Source organism: Mus caroli, unplaced genomic scaffold, assembly GCF_978045245.1.
Source record: "Mus caroli unplaced genomic scaffold, Mus_caroli_1 scaffold_13, whole genome shotgun sequence".
Lineage (NCBI taxonomy): Eukaryota > Metazoa > Chordata > Mammalia > Rodentia > Muridae > Mus > Mus caroli.
This window is the reverse complement of record NW_028227268.1, coordinates 3568931-3579334: the sequence shown is the minus strand read 5'-3', so window position 1 is coordinate 3579334 and position 10404 is coordinate 3568931.

The following is a 10404-nucleotide window of genomic DNA, read 5'->3' as shown; positions in this document are numbered from 1 at the left end:
CTTTTGTTTGTTTGTTTTTGTTTGTTTGTTGTTCTTTCAAGACAAGGTTTCTCTGTGAAACTTTCGCTGTCCTGGAACTCACTCACCAGGCTGGCCTCGAACTCAGAGATCCTCTGCCTCCAGATTACTAGGATTAAAGGTGTACACTATCACTGTGGGGCTCAGAATAGGTAAATCTTATAAAGTTGATCCACGGCTGGAGAGATGACTCAGTGGTCAAGAACCTTTCAGAGGTTCTGAGTTCAACTCCCAGCACCCATCCACATGGTGGCTCACAACCATCTATAGAGGTATCTGTTGCCCCCTTCTGGCATGCAGGTGTATATGCAGCAGAGCATTCAGATAGTAAATAAATAAAATAAATTAAAAAGAAAGTTGCTCCAACATCTCCAGAAGCTGGGTAGAAACAGCCAATATGGGCTAATGCATTTATGGTTTTGTTTTCAATGATGAAAACATTCTAAAATTGCCAATCATGGTTACACAACACTGTGAGTATGCGGAACCTTGGGACTGCACCTTTTGCATTGCTGAGTTGTGTAACAGAGTGGTCACATTCACACTCATACAGGACCACACACGCATACACATTAATTTCCTCTCACACACAGCCAGGTTGCCCACTCCTCTCAGTGGAGGGCTGGAGAGGCCTGGAGAGGCCTGGTTCTTCTGACTTACGGTACTCAGCAACCCAGACTTGGCTAAGGCAGCATCAGAGTTAGAGCCAGTAAGGTAGGACATGGGTGTGAGAGTTAGCCCTTCCACGAACATTACTGAACAAGCAGTTTTCAACCTCAAGTATGTGAGCTCATTCAAGTTTGAGAGGCTGACACAGAGGCCAGGGGGACATTCCAGAGGAACAAGTAATGGAGGACCATGCCTTTCTCCCTCAAATCCCTGCTTTGCTGGGCTGGGATCAGATAGGCAGGGTGACCTCAAGTGCCCTACCTCAGGAGGCCTCAGAGTCCAGCCCCTCCCAGCACAGGATGGAGTCCGGCCCATTTTTCCTGGAACAGCTAGCTGGTTACAGACGAGAGGCTGTACTCAGAGAATCCTACAGATGGGACTGGAAACTGTGTGCTCTAGGGAACCTGGACCTGCTCCCTGCCTTGCCAGAGAAGACGTTCTTTCGACTGCTCTGTAAAATGGTTTTTAATAAGCTCTATTAATTATTAATATGACCCAGCTAGCCCCCCCCCGATAATATAGTCAGAATCCTGTGGATTTATTTAATCAGTTCTTGCACAATTACTAGGGAAATTACCCCAAATCTATCTTTCTATATGTTAGACTGTCCACATCTCCAGCTGTGCTCCCCAAATACTTACTGTTTGTGTCTTCCTGGGATATTTCTACTCCATCAGCCTGTCCTCAGGGTCCATTTGGCTGGGGCCTGGGCTCCTGGTCCATCATATCTAATGGAGACTCCCTGATCCTCCATCTTCCTCCTTCACTCTTCTTCCTCGAGGTCCCTACCAGTCCCTCAGACTGGTTACCAAAACCCCGCCTCTTCTATTGTCTTCAGTAATTGTAGCCACCTTTATTTAACCAATAGTGTTAAATTGGGGACAAAGTTTACTTAGCATCGCTCAGTGTATGGGAGAATCTGCTCTTCAGGGGCATCTTGATCTTAGGGGCCGGGATTTAGCATTTGAATACATAGTAGCAGGATCTTAGGAGTCAGGAGTTAGCATTTAAATACATAGTAGCACCCGACCAACCTCCAACAAAGCTCAAGGGAGTTGCTGCCAAGTTAATATCCACACAGCTAGACCGGCACAAGGCAAGGGAGAGGACAGAACTATCACCAACAACGTTTAAAACATCACACTAGCTGCCGCCGTCAGAGAGATGGAAGGTAAAACATCACACTAGCTGCCGCCGTCAGAGAGATGGAAGGTAAAACATCACACTAGCTGCTGCCGTCAGAGAGATGGAAGGTAAAACATCACACTAGCTGCCGCCGTCAGAGAGATGGAAGGAGACTGAGGATGGTAGCAAAGAGCTGGCGATGGCAAGGAACCAGACGGAAAAATGCTAGAAGTGGAAAACCAAAGGAAACCAAGACGTCTGTGGACGAATTTAATCACATGCTGAACAAAGCAGATGAGAGAGGCTGAAGTGAGTCAGTCAGTGGTCAGTGCCCAGGGACAAGCATGGGAAAAATGGAGGTAGGAACAGAAGAAAGAGGAGACCTCAGGAAAACCAAGTCAGTGCCTGAGGACCAGGTGGAAAGGACTGAGGGAAAAGACGCCATGAACTTAAAGAGACAGAGTCAGGACTGCTGAGCAGACAGAGGCCATGTGCCCGAGGCAGGCCCTCACATGGGCTGGCTGGTATTGACTGTGGGCTTGACTTGGTCGAGACCCTCCCAGAAGATCCTCAAAGCTCTTGTGTGTGTGTGTGTAGGGACTGGTCACGCGTTGGGGCTCTGACAGTGCGATCCATCAGTGGAATCACCATTCAAGTAGACTGTAGCAGGTGTGGGGACTGTCCAAGGGGAGACCTGGTTAGAGGAAGTGGGTCACAGGGCTTGCATCCTTGGGGATTTATCTTGTCAAGGTCCCTTCCGGTTATCACTTATCCACACATTCTGTCAGGCAGGATGTCAACCGTTCTGCTTTGACACCAGGAACACAGATTAATCTTTCCCCATTTACATCTTTCAGCCAGGCTGTTGCAGCAACGTTCTAATACAAGTGTTAAGCTAGATATAGGTGAGGTGTGACCAGAATGCACGCCTGTCTCAAGACTTAACCTGTCCGATATCCGTCAAACAATAGACTTGGACATCACTGGCTGGCACACTACCCTCCGCTGACTATCTCAGGATTCGGTTTGCCCAGTGGGGTAGCCATGACTCCAGGGCTATCTGGGCAGCAAACATCAGTTATGATGAAGATAGAGGGAGTTGTGTGGTATCAAGCAATGGAGACACCACTCTGATGGGGCTGGCTAAAGTACACGGGTCACAAAACAAAGGCAAGAGACGGGAAGGAATCTGGGGAAGGTCTCTCTCTCTCTCTCTCTCTCTCTCTCTCTCTCTCTCTCTCTCTGAGTGTGTGTGAGTGTTGGGGGTAGGGTTGGATATTGGTAGAAGTTGAATAAGAGAGGGTGGGTGAAGAGGATAGCCAGAATGCCTTCCATACTTGTATAAAATTGTCAAAGAACAATCTCTTTTAAAAAGTGGAGAGAGACTTGGAAAGACACTTGGTGGTGTCCTCTGCTCTCCACAAGCACATAAACAGATATGCACTTGAGGGGGCATGGATTGAAAGTGGGGAAGGGAGAGAGGGAGGGAAAGGGAGGAAGGATGGAGGACTAGAGAGTTAGCCAGAGGGGTAGGGGGATGGATGGATGGATGGAGGGAGGGAGGGAGAGAGAGAGAGAGAGAGAGAGAGAGAGAGAGAGCATCTGCAAATGTAAAAAGCTTTCGAGCCACCCCCCACCCCCTCGCCCCCATGAACAGTTGTAGGAAAGGGGAGAGATGCAGAAACAGTAGTGAGAGCATGAGTGAAGGTGGTGATGATGTTCGGGGCTGATGTTAAGTGAATATCACTTGCCAAAAAATAAAAAATAAGAGAATAACAACCACTATCTTAGAGAAGCTTAGAAGTTCCTCAAAATGTTAAATATAGAGTTGACGTGACTCAGAAATCCCACTTGTAAGCACATGCTCAAAAGAAACAAACAAAATGTTCCCACACAGAGCCTTGCGCACATGTTCAGGGAGGCGCCACACTGGAGCCAAACAGAAGCTGCATGCGTGCACGCGCGTGGGGTAAACACGGGAGAGGGTGACTACTTAGCAATAGAGGGCGTGAGTTGCCAGTGTGTGCTACAGTAATGGATGAGCCTCAAATATGCTGAGTGGACGAAGCCATTGCAGAGGGTCACAATAGGGCACCACGTGTGGGGAGTGCACAGAACAGGGAGTCCACAGTGGGGATTATGGGCTACCTGGGCCTGTGTATACCGGAGAGCAGTGGCCAGAGAACAGCCACTAGTGGGCATCTGTAGTGAACTGTTCTAAAAGTAAATGGTGGTCACAGCTGCACATGCTATCAATATACTAAACGCCACTGAATTGGGTACTTTCCTGGTTGTTTGAGGCAGAGTTAAACTGGCCTTGAACTTGCAATGTAGCCAAAGCTGACGCTGAATTCTCACCCTCCTGCCTCTACCTCTCAAGGGCTGGGATTACAGGTGTGTGCTCCCACGCCCAGCTGAATTGTTCATGCGTTCATTAACATATGTTTTGATGATGTCCGAACGAGGCCTCTGGGGCTGGAGAGACAGGTGAGTCTGTAAAACATCTGCAGAGCAAGCGTGAGGACCTGAGATCAAGCCAAGAACCCACATGCAAAAGCTGGGTGCTGCAGCGTGGGTTTGTGATAACAGTGCCAGGAGGCAGACAAGAGGTTCCCTGCACTTGCTGGTCAGCTGTAAAACCTACAGCAGAGACAGACAAGCAGTAGGAAGTACAGTAAGTTAGAGTCAGTGAAGCTTTGGAAACACCAACAAAAAGAGCAAGCATCTAGCAAGATGCTCTAAGGACAAGAGGGAGGGTTTGGCTTACTGATGCCAGCTGTCGGGGATGCTATCACCTCCCAGTGTGAGGCAGAACAACTGAGTCTGAGGAGGTGGCTCAGTGGATGAGCGTTCTTGCTGCCTGTGAATGCCCACGGGAGGACCGTGTCAGGATTCCTAGCACCTGTGCATACAGCTGGGAGTGCCCAAGCACTCCTGTGATGCAAGTGCTGGGACTGATGGGGGTTCAGAGGGTAAAGAGGTCTGCAGCCAAGTCTGACAACCCAATCCAGTCCTTAGGCTCCACTTAATGGAAGGAGAGTATGGACTCCTGCCCTCTGACCTTTACCTGTGTGCTGCACTCATGCCCAAACACCACACACACACACACACTATCTATCTATCTATCTATCTATCTATCTATCTATCTATCTATCTATCTATCATCTATGTATCTATCTATGTATCTATTTGTCATCTACCTATGTATCTATGTATCTATATATCTATCTATCCATCTGTTATCTATCATGTATGTATGTATGTATGTATGTATGTATGTATCTATCTATCTATCTATCTTTTTTTTTTAAAGAAAGAAAGGTATTTTTCCCTGGTTCTTGCTGGCTTCCAGCCTACCTGAACTACAGAGAACTCCAGTTTCAATGAAAGACTCTGAGTAATGCAAAAGCTCCATAAGAGAGGATTCCTCTCCCCCTCTCCCGACGGCCCCTCTCCCGACGGATGATGGACACATTTTGTAGACTTGCATATTACATACATATATACACACACATACACACACAAGCACATACAAACACATCACACACAAAAACACACATCATACACACACATGCTACACACACACCATACACACATGCCACATACAGATGCCACACATACACACACATACACAAACACATACAAACACACCACACACAAATACACACATCACACACACATGCTACACACACACCACACACACCACACACCACACACACACACACACACACAGGATTTTCTTTTCTTTTGAGAAGACATCATTATTTTAGGGCTAACAAGATGGCTCAGAGCTTGTTGCTGCCAAGCTGGACAATCTGAGTTCGATCCCTGAAACTTACTGAGTGGGAGGTTCAAACAGACTCTTGAAAACTGTCCTCTGATGTCCACTTGTGAGCTGTGGTGCCTTCCCCAGAAACACACATGTCCTGTCCCCTTTCCCCACATTTACACACACTCATACAGTAAAAGAAAAGCCAGAGGCAGACATGGACCGCTGTTGGTGCGGCACGTGAAGTTACTGTTCTGTGTGGGGGACTTTGGCTGTACAGGGTGGAAAGAGCTGTGGAGGCCAAGGGTGTTGAGAGCTGCTGCTGTCCTGGTGTGTTTATTGCATTTTCTGCTTCCACAACCATCTGGGGTTCAGAGCTAAGTTATTTGTAGCCCTGTCACGCCCCGTCACCTCTGGCCTAGTTCAGACTTCCCTTCCCGAGAGGTTGACTGTGAGGTCTGGTCTTTCTCATTGTGCTCACTCTGAACTCCACTGCTGCTGACCACTGGAAACCAGAGGGCAGAGGGCAGCACCGGGGGACATCACCAAGTCTCTCTCTCTCTCTCTCTCTCTCTCTCTCTCTCTCTCTCTCTCTGTGTGTGTGTGTGTGTTTGCTGTAAGCCAGCACTGGCATTGAGGATACCATAGGGACAGAGTGACATCACAGCCTGCAGACCCCCTCCCCTCCTGTCTCATCTTTCCTCCCCTCTCTGCCTCTTCTCCCCTCTCCTTTCCCTTCTATGCCCATCTCCTCCGCCCCCCCCTTGCTTCTTCCCTACTTCCCCCCCCTTACACTGACTTCCTATCTCCTCTCTTGCTCTCTCTTCCTTCCCTTCTTCTCCCTGCACCCTCCCATCTGCTAGTGGGACAGCAATGTTTATGGTCATCCCTCCAACCCCATTCTCATCCTTCTCTCAGGGACCCATAAGTGTTGTGTGTGTTGTCCTGTTATTCCTTGCTTCTTGTGTGGTCTCTGGATCTCGCCTGACCACACAGCTGAATCACCTGTCCACCCCGTCACGGCTGCCTGCAAGAGTGGCCATCTTGGTAATGATAAACTGAATGTAGAATTAATCACATAATCTATAAAACAGCAACATTTTTTTTTTTAAATTGAATACACAGATTCCCTGGGTTTGGAGCTTGGAAAGGACAGAAATAATGGTGCATAAAAACTATCAAAAGAGTATAATTCAGGCCTAATCAATATGGAATTTAAATAAATAATAAGCGACTGTTCACACCTGTGAGCTTGAGAAGCAGACGGCGGCCCCTAAAAAACCCACATCTCCCAATATTAGCGTAAGTAAAGAAACATCTGGATAGTTTTTAGAAATATCAAATGCAAACTGCAATTTAAAAGCTTCCACAAAAGAAATCTTTCAGCATAGTCTGTCTTTTAAAAAATATTTTATTTTATCTTATGTGTAAGAGAGTTTTGTCTTCAAGTATGTGCAGTATGTTCCATGCAGTACCTGCAAAAGCCAGAAGAGGGCGCCAGATCTCCCCTAGCGCTGAAGCTACAGTGGTTGTGGCGGACATGTGCATGCCAGGAACGGAACCAGGTCCTCGGAGCTCTTAAACGCCAAGCCTCTTCTCTGGCCCCAGTGCAGACTGTTATGTGAATTTACCAAGAGTTACAGAAAAATGATGATAGTCTTGAACAAGCTATTCTAGAAAAGGGAAAAGGGGGTCTCCCCATGTTTTACTGAAGCGATCCTAAGTCTGATGAGTTTTCAAGAAAGGAAAACTGCAGAGCAGTCTCTGAGTGACCTCAGAGCACTCCTGAACAGCACAGCCACTCTGAGAAAAAAGCACATATCTATGAGATTTCAAACCCGGACTCTTAACCTTAATCCAGAAAATAAATATACAGGCAATTCCACTGGCCTGCTCTCAGAGACCTAGCAACTGTTTATGTCATCGCCTGCAGTTGCCAGGTGTACCAGGGGAGTGCTGAAGATAAAAGGACGCACCAGTCACCCCAGAGCACTCTCTCTCTCTCTCTCTCTCTCTCTCTCTCTCCATTTCTCCTCTCTACAGGTGTGCTCTCTCTTTCACTGTCTCCCTGTCTATACGGTGACCTCGTTCTCTGAGACCAATGAACCCACCTGAGAATTGCTCCCAATAAACCTTCTTTTATATTCTCAAATGGACTCGAATTGGCTTATTCCATCGGAGAAGAAAACCTACTAGTCCTCTCAGTCAACTGAGCTTATTCTATGCAGGGAGAACCTTCCTAAAGGCTCAGCTGATTAGAACTTCAGTGATTGTGCAGGGGTTGGAATGTTGCAGCTCCAGGGTCTAATTGCTATTTGACTTAATAGCACTTCTTGCCCATCTTTGTGTCTGACCTAACACAGCCTGTTACTATCAGCTACAGGAGGGGTCCACCTCTGAGCTACAGCCCAGTCACACCTGCCCGCTTCTGTTTGAAGCTGGTTTGGAGGATGGATAGAGATCATTAAGAAGAGTCAGTGATGAGGGAAGGACTGCAAAGGTAGAGATGAAGCAGCCATTTATAGGTAGCTACCAATGGGGAGGCATGCAAGATTTAGGTAAAATATAGGAGCTGATAGTTAGTGAATGCAGGGAGTAAAAAAATCACTATGTCAGGGCTGGCAAGACACCTCAGCGGGTAAAGGTGCTTGTAGCCAAGCCTGGGGACCTGAGTTCAGTCCCTGGGTTCCCTGTTGTGGAAGGAGATTGATGCCTGCTAGTTGTTCTCTGACCTTCACAAAAGCAGTGTGGCATTTGGGGGCTCACACTGATACAAATATACTATAAACAGAAACATGACACTTGAAATAAAACAAAACAAAACAAAGCAAAACAAAACAAAACAAACCACTGTTGTTGGCATCAAAAGACCAGTTTTGCCAATGGGCTCCAAACTCAGAATGTCACACATAGGTGACACTGGTTGCTATGGCAACTACATACCTTCCCAGAGCCCACTTCCCACACTTAGCTGCAAACAGGTGATATCACAGCCCATATAAAAGACCGACTTTTCCCCTCCCCCACCCTTTGTTTTCTCTCTTTTCCCCTCTTTGTCCCCAGTAAAAACTCTTACACGCCTGGGCTTGGTGTGCTATGTCCAGACACAAGCTGCTATTCACACATCAACTATACCAGTAGCAGGCAGGAAGTGACATTTATAAATAGACGCTGTGTTGGTTATAATTGGTAGGAAACAACCAACCTCTAAAACCCAGTAGTTTGAAGGAGAAACAGTGGCAGATTGTTCCTATTCACCACCCTCAGGTTGCTGGCAGGTCTGCTTCTGGGCATCCATGATGACCCTAGGCTGGGACATCAGCTGCGAGGGAAGCTGCTGTCCCAGGGTGTCTGTGTCTGTGCCTCTCTGTCCACCTTGTCTTTTGTCCCTGAAGTCACTTCTCCATAGAGAGACCTCAGCACTCAGCACGGGCTTGAAGCAGGAGGAGCAGAGGCTTCAAGTTTTCTTGAGACCCAGATATTCCCAAATATCGTACCGTGGCTACCTCAGTCACATTCTTCTGGCCAAAGTAAGTCACAGGGCCAGCCCAGAGGAGGGCTGGTGGGGGAAGACGCAGAGAACTTAGAGCCAGGGCTCATCCTCACAGGTCCAGTTTAGAGTGTCATGGAGGCAATCTGGCCAGTGGGACCTCTATGCTCTAAACCAGTGTTTATATGGCTTATGCCCTTCGAGGAGCAGACATCAAGACAGGAGGGGGTGTGCATGAAGTGAACACGGTTGGGATGAGGAGATGAAGGGTTTATGGATGAAAGGAGGTTGGCAGAGGACATTCAGAGGATGTGGGTTCGACACTTGAGAGAGGGGGAGGAAGGAGACGGGCTAGCATGGCTCCCAGAGAGTCAGCCAGGCTAATGGAGGTCCTTGAGTTCAAGGTGGACTCCCCATGGTCTCAGCTTGGCACCAAGGTGGATCTCAAAAGGCAGCCACCAGTGCCCTTAGTCAACTATTTCCTAGATGCAAGGGATTCAAGCGGTGGCATGCCCCCACCCTTCTGTGGAATGTAGCACACTTACTGTCTGTGAAACCCAATTGTGCAAAAATGGCACACCTTTCCAACCTGGGGTTTCACTAACATAAACACATTTGTAACATAATCCCAGTAGAAGCCAGCTGCCCATTCTAACCCTTACTTGAATCCCGGAGAGTCTCAAAGTAGCAGGCCTTTCTAAGTACCACTTTCTAAATAAACAGTTTGTTTAAAGCTGTCCCGGTTTACTCAGGGACAAAGGAGCAGAGGGGACAGAAAAGAGTACCAGAGACTTGGGCACTATGGATGTTTGTCTCAACAAAGGAAGAAATGAACCTCACCCCTCTCTCATTGTGCTGGGCTGGGCTGCGGCTCAGTGGGTAAAGTCACCGCTTTAGTTCACGCACTGAGTTCTTTCTCCATCTCTAGTACACTGGGGGGTGGGGGGATGGAGGGGAAGAGGAGTTAGGTAGGCATAAAGCAGTGATAACCATAGCAAACGGAGAGAAACCCTAATTCCCGAGGATGCGAAAGGCCCAAATGGAACCTTCGGGGCTGACAAGATGGCTCAGTGGGTAAAGGTGTTTGCCACTGAGAGAGATAACCTGAGCTGAAGCTCTGAGATCTACACAGTGGAAGGAAAGAATTGACTGCTGCAAGTTGGTTTTTGATCTCCACACATACATCTTAGCATGCATGCCTGATAACACACACACACACACACACACACACACACACACACACATCCCACAAATAAACAAATGATGATAAAAAGAGCAGCGGTCCACAGTCAGGACTGTGGAATGGGAAGTACAAGAAGAAAAAACCGTGTAT